Raw genomic sequence first — 12500 nt, 5'->3', positions numbered from 1 at the left:
TCCAACCACAGAGCCATGCGCCGCAGTATAATATATAGACAAAGAACGAATGTATTCTCGGTAATATAAAAAAAGATCTGCACTGGATCGTATAAGTTGAATTCTTTTTTTTTTGTCATATTATCAGGAACTTATTCTCTCCATTCTGTGTGAAGCAAGAAAAATAAAGTGTATTTTCCTACTTTGTTGATTATTCCCGTTTCTTCCGTGATAAGTTAGACCTGATTTGGAACTTTTTGCTCGTTACTAGTCTAAATTCTTATTTTCCATGACATAACAGCATCTTTCTAATGTAAGAAATGTTTTGTTACATATCTCTATGTAACCTTCGTTGCATAGATTTGTAATATACGTGTTCTTCCATCTGATCGATATATAAATGGGATTTTTGTAGCTGTTCAACTTCCATTGAACACCCGTTGAGTCGACATATGATCAAAAGTATTGAACACTGTTTTCTTACGACTATTTAAATCTTGATTATCTAATGTATCCTTTATTTATTTATTTATCTATTTATTTAAGAGTGGGTTGGGGGTTTGGCTGCTATATCTTGCAAACTGAGAGATTACATAAATATACAGTTATTCGCTCCGTATGAAGATATACCTAATTGGCAACATGTCAAGCTTCAAACAAGCAGTTCAATGATCAAAAGCGTCTTCTCGTTTATTGCATATGTTGAGAAATATAATAACCAATGCAGTCTTCGTTTTTGATTTCTTTTTAAATCGGTGTGATTTCATTTGAAAGATGTTTAGTCACTATTTCAATTATGGTGATCGAGCATATAAAGGCCACCTCGTTGATATGTCTCCATGCTATTTCTGATAATGTTATAACAGTCTGTCAAATGACGTTTACTAATTTCACAGAGAGGGAGTAACTGGGAATAGTGATTTCTGCAGAGCCCGGAAATGTGAGCAAAATATTGATGACGAAAAGCAAAGACGAGGGAGCTGGGCGTCCTGAAATAGAAAAGGTCTTTGTGGTATTACTGGTGTCACTGGAAAACACCACAGTGACACGAGCTCCTCCATGGAGGTTAATAAGTCGAATATTCTTCTTTCGGTGCAATTTAGTATATCTGCGGGTATAGCACCAGTAACTGAAGGTGAATCCTTTCTTGGTCACACTCAGTTAAACTATGTTTTTTTTCCCTTCTTCTTGAGGTTTCCAAACCCTGATTCATCCCTTTTCGATTTTTAGTGAGGGAAAGGTTTGGATTCGGCGCCACCCCAATCGTTGAAACGTATGCACCCTTATTCGAAGACAACAAAAGGCAATGAGAGTGTAAGAGTCGTGGGGAGGTATATGTTTGTTCCTTCTCGAGCCATTCCTGGCTCATAAGGGCCGGTTTCCCCGTTTCTTCGCGTATAGGTTCCCCACCTGGACGGGACGCCGGTCCGTCGCAGGTGAGCTGCAAGATGCAGGAGGAAAGATTGAGAGAAAGTTGTGGCGAAAGAGTCAGCAGAAGTTCGTTATTACCTTCTGCCGGAGCCGCGTGGAAATTAGGTGTTTCGCTCATAAACACACACATCGCCCTGTCTGAGATTCAAACCGCGATCCCTCGACCGCGAGTCCGCTGCTCTAACCACTAGGCCATGTGCCTCCACTGGGGAGTTATATATTCCTCCTCAGTATTTGACTGGTATTTTATGTGTGGAGGCGCAATGGCCCAGTGGTTAGGGCAGCGGACTCGCGGTCATAGGATCGCGGTTTCGATTCCCAGATCGGGCGTTATGAGTGTTTATTGAGCGAAAACACCTAAAATCCACGAGGCTCCAGCAGGGGATGGTGGTGATCCCTGCTGTACTCTTTCACCACGACTTTCTCTCACTCTTACTTCCTGTTTCTGTTGTACCTGTATTTCAAAGGACCGGCCTTGTCACTCTCTGTGTCACGCTGAATATCCCCGAGAACTACGTTAAAGGTTCACGTGTCTGTGGAGTGCTCAGCCACTTACACGTTAATTTCACGAGCAAGCTGTTGCGTTGATTCGGATCAACCGGAACCCTCGTCGTCGTAACCGACGGAGTGCTTCCAAAGGTATTTTATGTATAGATCGAATAATAAAACCAAGTCTACCTTGGTGTGATTTGAACTAAGATACCAGAGAAAGGAACAAATACAGGAAGATATTCATTTCAATGCTAGAATGGTCACCAGTTCACCGTCATATATATATATTTCTTCATTACTCACAAGGGGCTAAACATAGAGGGGACAAACAAGGACAGACAAACGGATTAAGTCGATTACATCTGCCCCAGTGCGTCACTGGTACTTAATTTATCAACCATGAAAGGAGGAAAAGCAAAGTCGACCTCGGCGGAATTGGAACTCCGGATGTATCGACAGACGAAATACGGCTACGCATTTCGCCCGGCGTGCTAACGTTTCTGCCGCACAAATACAAAGTTACGCTTTTCGCCCGGCGTGCTAACGTTTCTGCCGCACAAATACAAAGTTACGCATTTCGCCCGGCGTGCTAACGTTTCTGCCGCACAAATACAAAGTTACACATTTCGCCCGGCGTGCTAACGTTTCTGCCGCACAAATACAAAGTTACGCTTTTCTCGCCCGGCGTGCTAACGTTTCTTCTCTTCTCGCCGCACAATACAAAGTTCGCATTTCGCCCGCGCGTGCTATTTTTCTTAACGTTTCTCTGCCGCACAAATACAATGTTACGCTTTTCGGGTTCGCCCGGCGTGCTAACGTTTCTGCCGCACAAATACAAAGTTACGCATTTCGCCCGGCGTGCTAACGTTTCTGCCGCACAAATACAAAGTTACGCATTTCGCCCGGCGTGCTAACGTTTCTGCCGCACAAATACAAAGTTACGCATTTCGCCCGGCGTGCTAACGTTTCTGCCGCACAAATACAAAGTTACGCATTTCGCCCGGCGTGCTAACGATTCTGCCGCACAAATACAAAGTTACGCATTTCGCCCGGCGTGCTAACGTTTCTGCCAGCTCGCTGCCAGCTCGCTGCCTTCTCGCCGTCATATATATGTTATCAAATGAATGGGGATTGAATTCAGGATATAAATTGGGACAGGCTGTTTATTGATCATGTGCAAATGAGATACTCTATCTGATTAATTGAAATGCATGGAAAGGCAGCCAAATTACCCACACACCATACAAATCAGTTTGTAAAAACCAAAAGAACAAATAACATAGATTTGTCATGATGAAATGACCAACTGTGAAGTACTTTGGACTTTTGGTTTTTCTTCATCAAATTTGACTTATATACATCTACGCAACATCAATGGTGTTGATGTTGTTTAGCATTCTTACAAATACCGTACTTTTCCTCTGATTCCATGTCAACATATACAAAAAGGGCACAGTCCCCTCTTTCGCTCTTTCTTCTCTCTTTTACTTGTTTCAGTCATTTGACTGCGGCCCTTTAATAATAAATGTCCTGATGCAGTACCAGGCAGTGGCTCTAATGTTTCACTGGTTCTTAATTCATTGATCCCGAAAGGATGAAAGGCAAAGTCGACTTGGGCGGAATTTGAACTCGAAACATAAAGACAAACGAAATGCCGCTAAATATTTCGCCCGGCGTACATAACGATTTTGCCAGCTCGCAGCCTTCTAATAACATCAACGACGACAACAACAACAACAACAACACTATCACCATCATTATCATTATTAAAGGCAGTGAGCAAGCAGATTCTCTACCGCGCCGGACAAAACGCTTAGCAGCACTTCTTCTGGATTCTTATTGCTTATTTTATTGATCCAAGCCTGGAAGGATACAGTTGAAAGCTGATTTGAATTAGTATTTGTAACTAAATACCTCAACGCATTTTGTCCGAAGTTCTAACGATTCAATCGTATGCATCACAATCTCCAATAATACTTCTTAGCTTTGTTCACTGTTCATAACTGGAAATAACTTTGTCTTTCAAGTATGTGGAATCGATGGAACATGTAACAATGCAGAATCCATTGAAATATTGTGTTGTTTGTGTGAAAGAAAGAAGTCATTGTAAAAAAATTTATGAGTAAATATACATATACCCCTCACACATATATATATATACATACATCAAACATACATATATATATATTATATTATATATATTATATAATATATATATATATATATATATATGTCCATATATATGTATAGTGTTATATATAATATATATATATATATGTATATGTCCATATATATGCATGTATGTATAATATGTTATATTATATAATATATTATCTTTATATAATGTACGTAATGTCTAGTATATAAATGAACTGTAAATTATTTGTATATATTAATATGCATATATATGTATATATATTAATGTATGTATGTATGTATTCACACACACACGCATATGTGTAACATATATGAATGTTTGTATGTACGTATCTTTTTTTCGTTGACTAAAATTGGAAATTCTGCATATTGTTCTTGAACCTCAGATAGAATTATTGCTGTCGATGGACGGAATGCTGACAGGTGAAATATAATTATAGTCAAATATCTGTCGCCTCTAAATGAATTTCTGAATTTCTTTTTACAGCCACAAATCGTACGCAGTATATGTATGTGACAATAATTTGGTGAACGAGTCTTTAGAATTATCTGTGTAAACATCTACAAGAAATTCTTAGAAATATTGGCAACAATCGAAAAAGACATTTGTTTTGTGAACTAATGATCAAACACTCCGAAAATATCTGCTTGATTGATATACTGACAAGTGACGTGTGTACAATGAGAATGAATTTCTTGCTGTTTCTGGTTCCTACGTTGTAGTTTTTTTATTAATTTCTCCTTTTATGTTTCATTTGTTTTGTTGTAGAAATATATATATATATATAATAGCGAACGTTTGTGTTTTGGAAGATATTTCGTGTTATTAATTTTACCTCTATTATTGCGACCAGCAATGTATAATAAAGACTTAATCTACAAACGGTTTCAATCAGCGAACGGTATCGATTCCCAATTGTATACCATTACACTTCATACAAAAAAAAAAAAAAAAAAAGAAACATCACTGACATTTTAGAAGGGGGTTGAATGCCATAATTCCACAATACATTTTCCAGTTCTCAATATACAGAATAGGACACGAGATTGAATGATTTTACGTGTCTTGGGGAAAGGTGAACTTCTATGTTTCAAATGTAATCTTCTCATGGTAAAAGAAAATTAGAAGTGAATGCTGAAAGGTTGAACACGTGAGAAAACATTTCTGTTTTGCTTTTATTTGTTTGTTTTTTTTAGAAATAGTTATGTAGGTCATTTGAAATGTGTGAAGCAAATGTGATTAATGTCCTTGCAATACGAAGGAATAAAAAAAAATATATAAAAATATAAATATTTAAAAAATAATACTTCAGTAATTTGGTAAAATAGGAACTGGAAGTACAGAGAGGGAGTAACTGTGAATAGTGATTTCTGCAGAGCCCGGAAATGTGAGCAAAATATTGATGACGAAAAGCAGAGACGAGGAAGCTGGGCGTCCTGAAATAGAAAAAAGTATTTGTGGAATTACTGGTGTCACTGGAAAACACTATAGTGGAATGAGCTCTTCCATGGAGCTTAGTAAGTGGAATGTTCTTCTTTGGGTGCAGTTTAGTATATATGCGGGTATAGCACTAGTAACATACGAGACATATAAGTTGTATTTTATTGTGGCTCTGACTGAAAAAATTTAGGAGATTAATAGTCGAAGGAGGCTTTGATGATGTAGGTCAGTAATTTGTGGTTCAGCTATAATGTGGCTACGAATTTGATTTGAATCGATTGGAAATCGATTCAGTTATGGGTTATGTTTTAAATTAAGGTTAGGGTTGGGGTGGTATGTAATAATACTTTCTAGTTACGTACTGTGATTGTTAGTTAGTTAGTTAGTTAGTTAATTTGGCTCAAAAGCAAATAGCAAGGCCATGTAGGGGGACATGGAGTTAAGTACAGGGTGGTGGTCATGTAAAGAGTTCAGGCCACTTGAGGTCCAGGGAGGCTTTGAACAAAGCGGTCGTCGGCATCTTTACCATCTCGTCTGGCAGCTTGTTCCACGGATCCGCAACCCGAACGGAGAAAGCTCCTCTCCTTCGATTGAGATGAAATCGTCGCAGGTAGAGCTTTTCGGAATGACCCCGCAGCCGACGCTCTGGAGCAGGAGTGAAGAACAGCTCTTTCGAGAGGTTACACTTTCCGCTTATGATGTTGTGGGCGAGAATGAGATCACTACGGCGGCGGCGTTTTTCAAGAGAATAAAGGTCGAGCGTCCTCAGCCTTTCTTGTGTTGAGCGGAAGATGAGAAGCACAGCTAAATACACACACACACACACACACATACATACACACAAACACACATACACTAAAAACAGACTCCAAAGCAAACACGCGTTTCTACATATGCAGAAATAGTAGACGTAAAGTAAATATCAAAATCATGATTATCTCCGAATATAAGGAATCTGCACTCAGCTTGGATAGATGACATTTACATTTGTGCAATCAAACAAAGAAAGAATTCGCATTATAAAAATATCTATCCTTGTTTATCACTGATTCATTTATTGCTGATTCTCATATCGCGATACGCTCTATTGTAAGCTCATTACGCTTGTTACGAATTTACTTGAAATAAAGCGGGTCAGTAACAAGTCAAAACTTCTGCTATGACTGCTAAAGTGGCTCCCAGTTGCCATCCACAAAGCTCTGAACGTCCTGGGGTCTCAAACGAAAGATATGTTTTCTTCTATTGTCTTTTACTCATTGACCGCTGATTCATTTAACATGGAGGGGTCCGTAGTGGAGTAGCAGCCTAAACACCAACGTTAAACAACGACGGATATATATGGCTGACTCATCTAGGAGTACCAATACAAAATAGCCGGAATTCTGTTTATTTAGTCGCTACGTTGGACTTTCATACATCTGTTGCATTATGCTCTATTTGAAGTTTATTTCACAAACACCTTTCCTGTTGACGTAATCGAAAACGAGCAAATTCTGATTTAGGTAGTTTGTAATAAAGCTAGTTTCTTTCAATTGCCGGTATATTCAACACTGCAGTTTCCTACGCACTATGCATATAGGAATATTAATCTTCAATCGCAATCCTATAATCGGCCGGCTGATATTTAGGAGACATTGTCATACAGTAGGCTAGAATTTGGAATATCGTTACTGAGACCATAATCTCACATATATATTCCGTTATAATCTCACGTCACTTTAATGAATTAAACATATTAGTAATTACCTCTCATTATTTGTCAATTATATGTTGATTGTAATCTGACTGACGGAAGTGGATTAAGTGAATATGTAGAGCGGCGGCCTAAATACTTTGTGTCTGGTTAGATTTGAGTTCAAATAAAGACAAAGCCATAGAGGGGACAAACAAGGACATACATAGGTATTAAGTCGATTACATCGTCCCCAGTACGTAACTGGTACTTTATTTATCGACCCCGAAAGGATAAAAGGCAAAGTCGACCTCGGCGGAATTTGAACTCAGAACGTAACGACAGACGAAATACCGCTAAGCATTTCGCCCGGCGCACTAACGTTTCTGCCAGCTCGCCGCCTTATGTGGAAGTAGATCATTGACGGTACATAACGTGCTGTGTGCCTGTATGTTAGATATCATGCCCTAATTCTCTCGAATTTTGAAAACCAAAACCAGCAGTTGTAGTAGAGATTGAGTCGATTAGATCGACCCCACTGCTGATCTCTGACCTATTTTATCCACTCCGATATTACGAAAGAGAAGATCGTCCCCATTGGCATTTAAACTGCCACTTAGTCTTTTGTGTCAAGCCTTAACAATTCTGCCACCTTACCACATATCCGCATCTTATCATGATTGATATTTATATAAATTTCTTTCTATAAAGATATTAGTGAATATATATATCACATCAGTGTAAAATCTGCTAATGCCGTGTATATCTTTTCATTGCAGTGTGTAATATCATTGGTTTCCTGTATTCTCTAAGAAGACGAGGACAATTAGGATTCCAAACCATTACTTAATGCATTTGGTAAGTACAATGATACATAATTATTTAAACATATTGAACATTATTATTTCAAGTGGAATACAATATCGTATTTAGCAAAGTGTTTATATCTAAATCATTCAAAGTGTCAAAATATTAAAGAGACGTTATATCTGTGTTGTGAGAAATATGTCGTTCATTTGAATGTAGGCGATATATTAACTTTCTATTATTACAAAAGCTCTATTCAAAGCATGCTTGTGTGTTTAAGAAACTGGCGTCTGAACCATATGGTTGCGGATTCCAGTGAACTGCATTCTCTCTTCGATCAATACTTTGTGAATAGTATTTAATACACAAAAACTGTATGAAATCAATACATACATACAAACATACATACACATACATATCTATCTATTCTTACATACATATATATAAATAAATAAATATATATATATATATATATAGTATTAATAGTGATCAGGAAAATGGAGATTTTTCCACGTCTATAATTTCATTAAACTGTTATATCCTGCATTTTTCCGCGGACCTATGCACGCTTAAAATGGATCGACTGTGCAGTGTTAGATATGCATCTTCCAGGTGCCATTTTCGAAACAGTTTCATCAGGGCCCATGTGGTTAGCCGGCATATAAAGCTGAATTAAGAGAAAACAGGGTAACCTCCAGGATTATATAATTCTTTGAACTCATATATATATATATATATATGTGTGTGTGTGTGTTTGTGTGCATATGTATGTATGTATGTGTATATAAGATGAGGACAGACATCCGTCAAATGTACGTTATTTACATTATTTACATTTGACAGATATTTGTCCTCATCTTGTTTGTTGTTAACACAACGTTTTCGCTGATGTACTCTCCAGACTTCATCAGACCCCGGTTCGAAATTCCCCCAGAACACCTGATGAAGGCCGGAGAGCACATCAGCCGCAACGTTGTGTCAACAAAAAACAAGATGAGGACGAATGCACTTCAAATGTAAATAATGTAAATAGCGTATGTACATAAATACATATATAATGGATTCTCAAATTGAATTCGTCCTACAAGGATCAAGGAATCTTCATATTTTCCTTCATTTCATTTCACTTTTCAAGTTGATCTTCATAAAAGGTTGAATAAGCAAAGCCCCTAACTTGTTCATAGTGGTAATAGCCTGTTCGAGACAATTCGCAATTCTTGTTATAGCTGATACTAATCAAGCCCATACTGCAATTGGATGGACGTTGGCTCTCATGTATACATATCCCAGGCAAAGTCGACACCGGAGGAATTCGAACTAAAAAAGCTAATGGCAGACGAAATACCTATTTCTTTACTGCCCACAAGGGGCAACACACAGAGGGAACAAACAGGGACAGACAAACGGATTGAGTCGATTACATCGACCCCAGTGCGTGACTGGTACTTATTTAATCGACCCGGAAAGGATGAAATGCAAAGTCGACTTCGGCAGAATGTGAACTCAGAACGGGGCGACAGACGAAAAACTGACAATACTGCTTAGATGGTGGCGTAGACTTCCAGGTCAACTTTGATTTCATCCTTTCAGAGTCGATAAAATTAGCACCAGTTATGTATTGGGGTCGATGTTCTTCCAGTAGAAGGGATTTATTAATGTGGGAAAAGTGTGACTCATTGACATTCGCATGTATTATATTAGATATGTTCAATTTTGGAGAACTTTTATTTCAATTAAAGTGTATTTTATATATACTCTTTACTCTTTTACTTGCTTCAGTCATTTGACTGCGGCCGTGCTGGAGCACCGCTTTTAATCGAGCAACTCGACCCCGGGACTTATTCTTTTGTAAGCCCGGTACTTATTCTATCGGTCTCTTTTGCCGAACCGCTAAGAGACGGGGACGTAAACACACCAGCATCGGTTGTCAAGCAATGCTAGGGGGACAAACACAGATACACAAACATACACGCACACACATATATATACATATATACATATATACGACGGGCTTCTTTCAGTTTCCGTCTACCAAATCCACTCACAAGGCTTTGGTCGGCCCGAGGCTATAGCAGAAGACACTTGCTCAAGGTGCCACGCAGTGGGACTGAACCCGGAACCATGTGGTTGGTAAACAAGCTACTTACCACACAGCCACTCCTGAGCCATATATATATATATATATATATAATATATATATATATATATATATGAAGAGAAAGAGTGATATGTATATGTAATATATATATATATATATATATATATATATATATATATGTATGCATGCATGTATGTATATATGTGTGTGTGTGGGTGTGTGTGTATAGTTGAAATTTACAGATAAACAAACGACGAAGAAGTGTATGTGAAACCGGCACATATTATTTTGACACTCGGAAAGAATAGAAAAGTCTTGTACTTTTCGAGCCTACGCTCTTGAACAGGAAGGAATAAGTGAAAATAAATAGAGAGAGAGAAAAAAATAAATTTATGTATGAATATATATACTTATCCAGAACTACTTGACTGAGTACTATTGCTGCTGCGTAGTGTAGCATATGGAGGGAGGTGCGGGTTAGAAAGGGGAAGGGAAGTAGAGCGATTACTGAGAGATAAGATAGAGGGTGAATATTCTCCCGCAGTGTGTGCGTGTGAATGTGTGTGTGTCCGTGTGTGTCTGTGTCTGTGATGGCGCGCGTGTGTGTGTGTGTTTGTGTGTTTCTGTGTGTGTGTCTGTGCGCCAGTGTACATGTACGTGTGCGTGAGTCAGTGTGTATGCGTGTATGTTTGAGTGTGTGTTTGCGCGTGTGTGTTTTTGCCAAAGTAGAACAGTCATCCGTAAAAAGAAACGATGAAAAAATTTTAGTTTCTAATATTTTCTATTGCCAGAGTGTGCCAAAGAATTTCTATTTTCTTTTTGTGATTTTCGAATTAAATGTTGCTAAGTATAATTTTACACAAGTGACAGTACTATTTATATTGAATTTCATGTAAGTTTTTCTTGGTAAGATGTAAAACGAATGAAGTTTGAACCGCGTTTATAAATAACAATAATGCTAAAATTAATAGCTAATGGTTTACCAGAATTATTAAGTGGAACTATAATATGCTGTTCAAGTCATTGTTCGATGATATATAAAAAAATATCAGATAGAATTCGATTTACAATTGATTTTTACTATGCTTAGTTAGCTTGGACGTGTCAAAACGAGGATAAAATGATATTAACTGTGATAAAGTAATGGCCGATTTGATCGACAGCAACGCTTTAAAACCCGTAGCTTCAAGCCATTTATTTTTAAAAGATTTCTTGTAAAATCTCCGCTGTTATCATTGGAATATTAATAACAGAATGCATTAATATAGTAACAATGACAATACATTCGGTTAGTATTCAATAGCGTATGCTATGAAATATTTTTCGAACAATCTATTATTATAAAAATGATTCATTGAATATTACACGTCACATGTGACAAGAAATTATAGAAAAAATAAATATCCAGAATTTGGTTCGATGATGGATTCATATTGGTACAGAGGTGCAGGCGTGACTGTGTGGGTGGGTGAGCCGTTTACTTCCTACCCATGTCCTCTAGGGTTCAGTCTCATTGCTCGTCGTCTTCAGCATATGTCTTCTGATATAGCTGCAGATCAACCAAATATTTAAAAATTATAGTTAGTAAGCGCGAACTAAAATAAGTCCGTCGTGCACACACACACACATACACACACACACACACACACACACACACACACATACACACACACATACAAACACACACATACTCACTCACACACACACGCGCGCATATATATTGTGTTGAGTCATTAATAAGATTTTGTCAAACACATTTACGCGTGAAAAACTTTAAAGAATGATTTTCATTTACCAGTATAGTTTCTATCGTTCTGGATGACCGCTTACCATTTATTAAGTAGCTTTTTGATTCCTCTCGAGTAAAAGTCTGTTGGCTTCGACTTGACGAAGCTTTCTATAATCGTCTTCGTGTGGTCTTTCTTTATCAGAGCATTTTGTAGAGAGGAAAAAAGATGGAAATCAATTTGTGGAAAATCTGGCGAATATGATGGGGAGGTTAGAACTGATCAATACAAATCCAAAATTTATCCTGCGTGACTGTTGCTGAAGATAATCTTGCAGTATCATGGAGAAGCACAACGTTTCTCTTATTGGCGAGTTCAGGGCGTTTTCTTATGAGATTTCCATGCACACATTACAGATGTTGAGAGTAAAGGTCGGAATTTAGTTTGATTGTGATATAAAAACTCAAAATTGATAATCCAACTGTGATCCCACCACACACACAACATAACCTTCTTTCCATAGAGCTCATCCTTTGAGGAGGGTTGTGAACATTCATCCTTGATAATGGGCTACCTTTTGCGTTGGACATTGTCACAAAAGACCCATTTTCCATCAACTGTAATGCTATTATTAAGAAATGGGCAATTTCTTTGTCTTCAAAGAAGACTTAACGCAATGGGAGTGTCAACTTCCCA

The 12500-nt window shown here is 37.8% G+C and overlaps 1 protein-coding gene across 3 annotated transcripts in view; it reads left to right on the top strand.

Annotated features, from left to right (window-relative positions):
• Window positions 1-12500, top strand: part of LOC115223637 (somatostatin receptor type 2-like) — a 149615-nt gene that overhangs the window by 62322 nt on the left and 74793 nt on the right. For 2 of the 3 annotated variants that reach the window (XM_036512348.1, XM_036512350.1), the window contains exon 2: window positions 7952-8030. The gene's annotated coding sequence lies outside the window, so the exon portion shown is untranslated. Of the gene's footprint in view, window positions 1-4448; window positions 4483-7951; window positions 8031-12500 lie in introns of those variants that run through there. The other variant, XM_036512349.1, reaches the window with a different exon arrangement.

This window comes from Octopus sinensis, linkage group LG23, assembly GCF_006345805.1.
Source record: "Octopus sinensis linkage group LG23, ASM634580v1, whole genome shotgun sequence".
In the NCBI taxonomy this organism is placed as follows: domain Eukaryota; kingdom Metazoa; phylum Mollusca; class Cephalopoda; order Octopoda; family Octopodidae; genus Octopus; species Octopus sinensis.
This window is presented reverse-complemented; position numbering and strand designations above follow the sequence as displayed.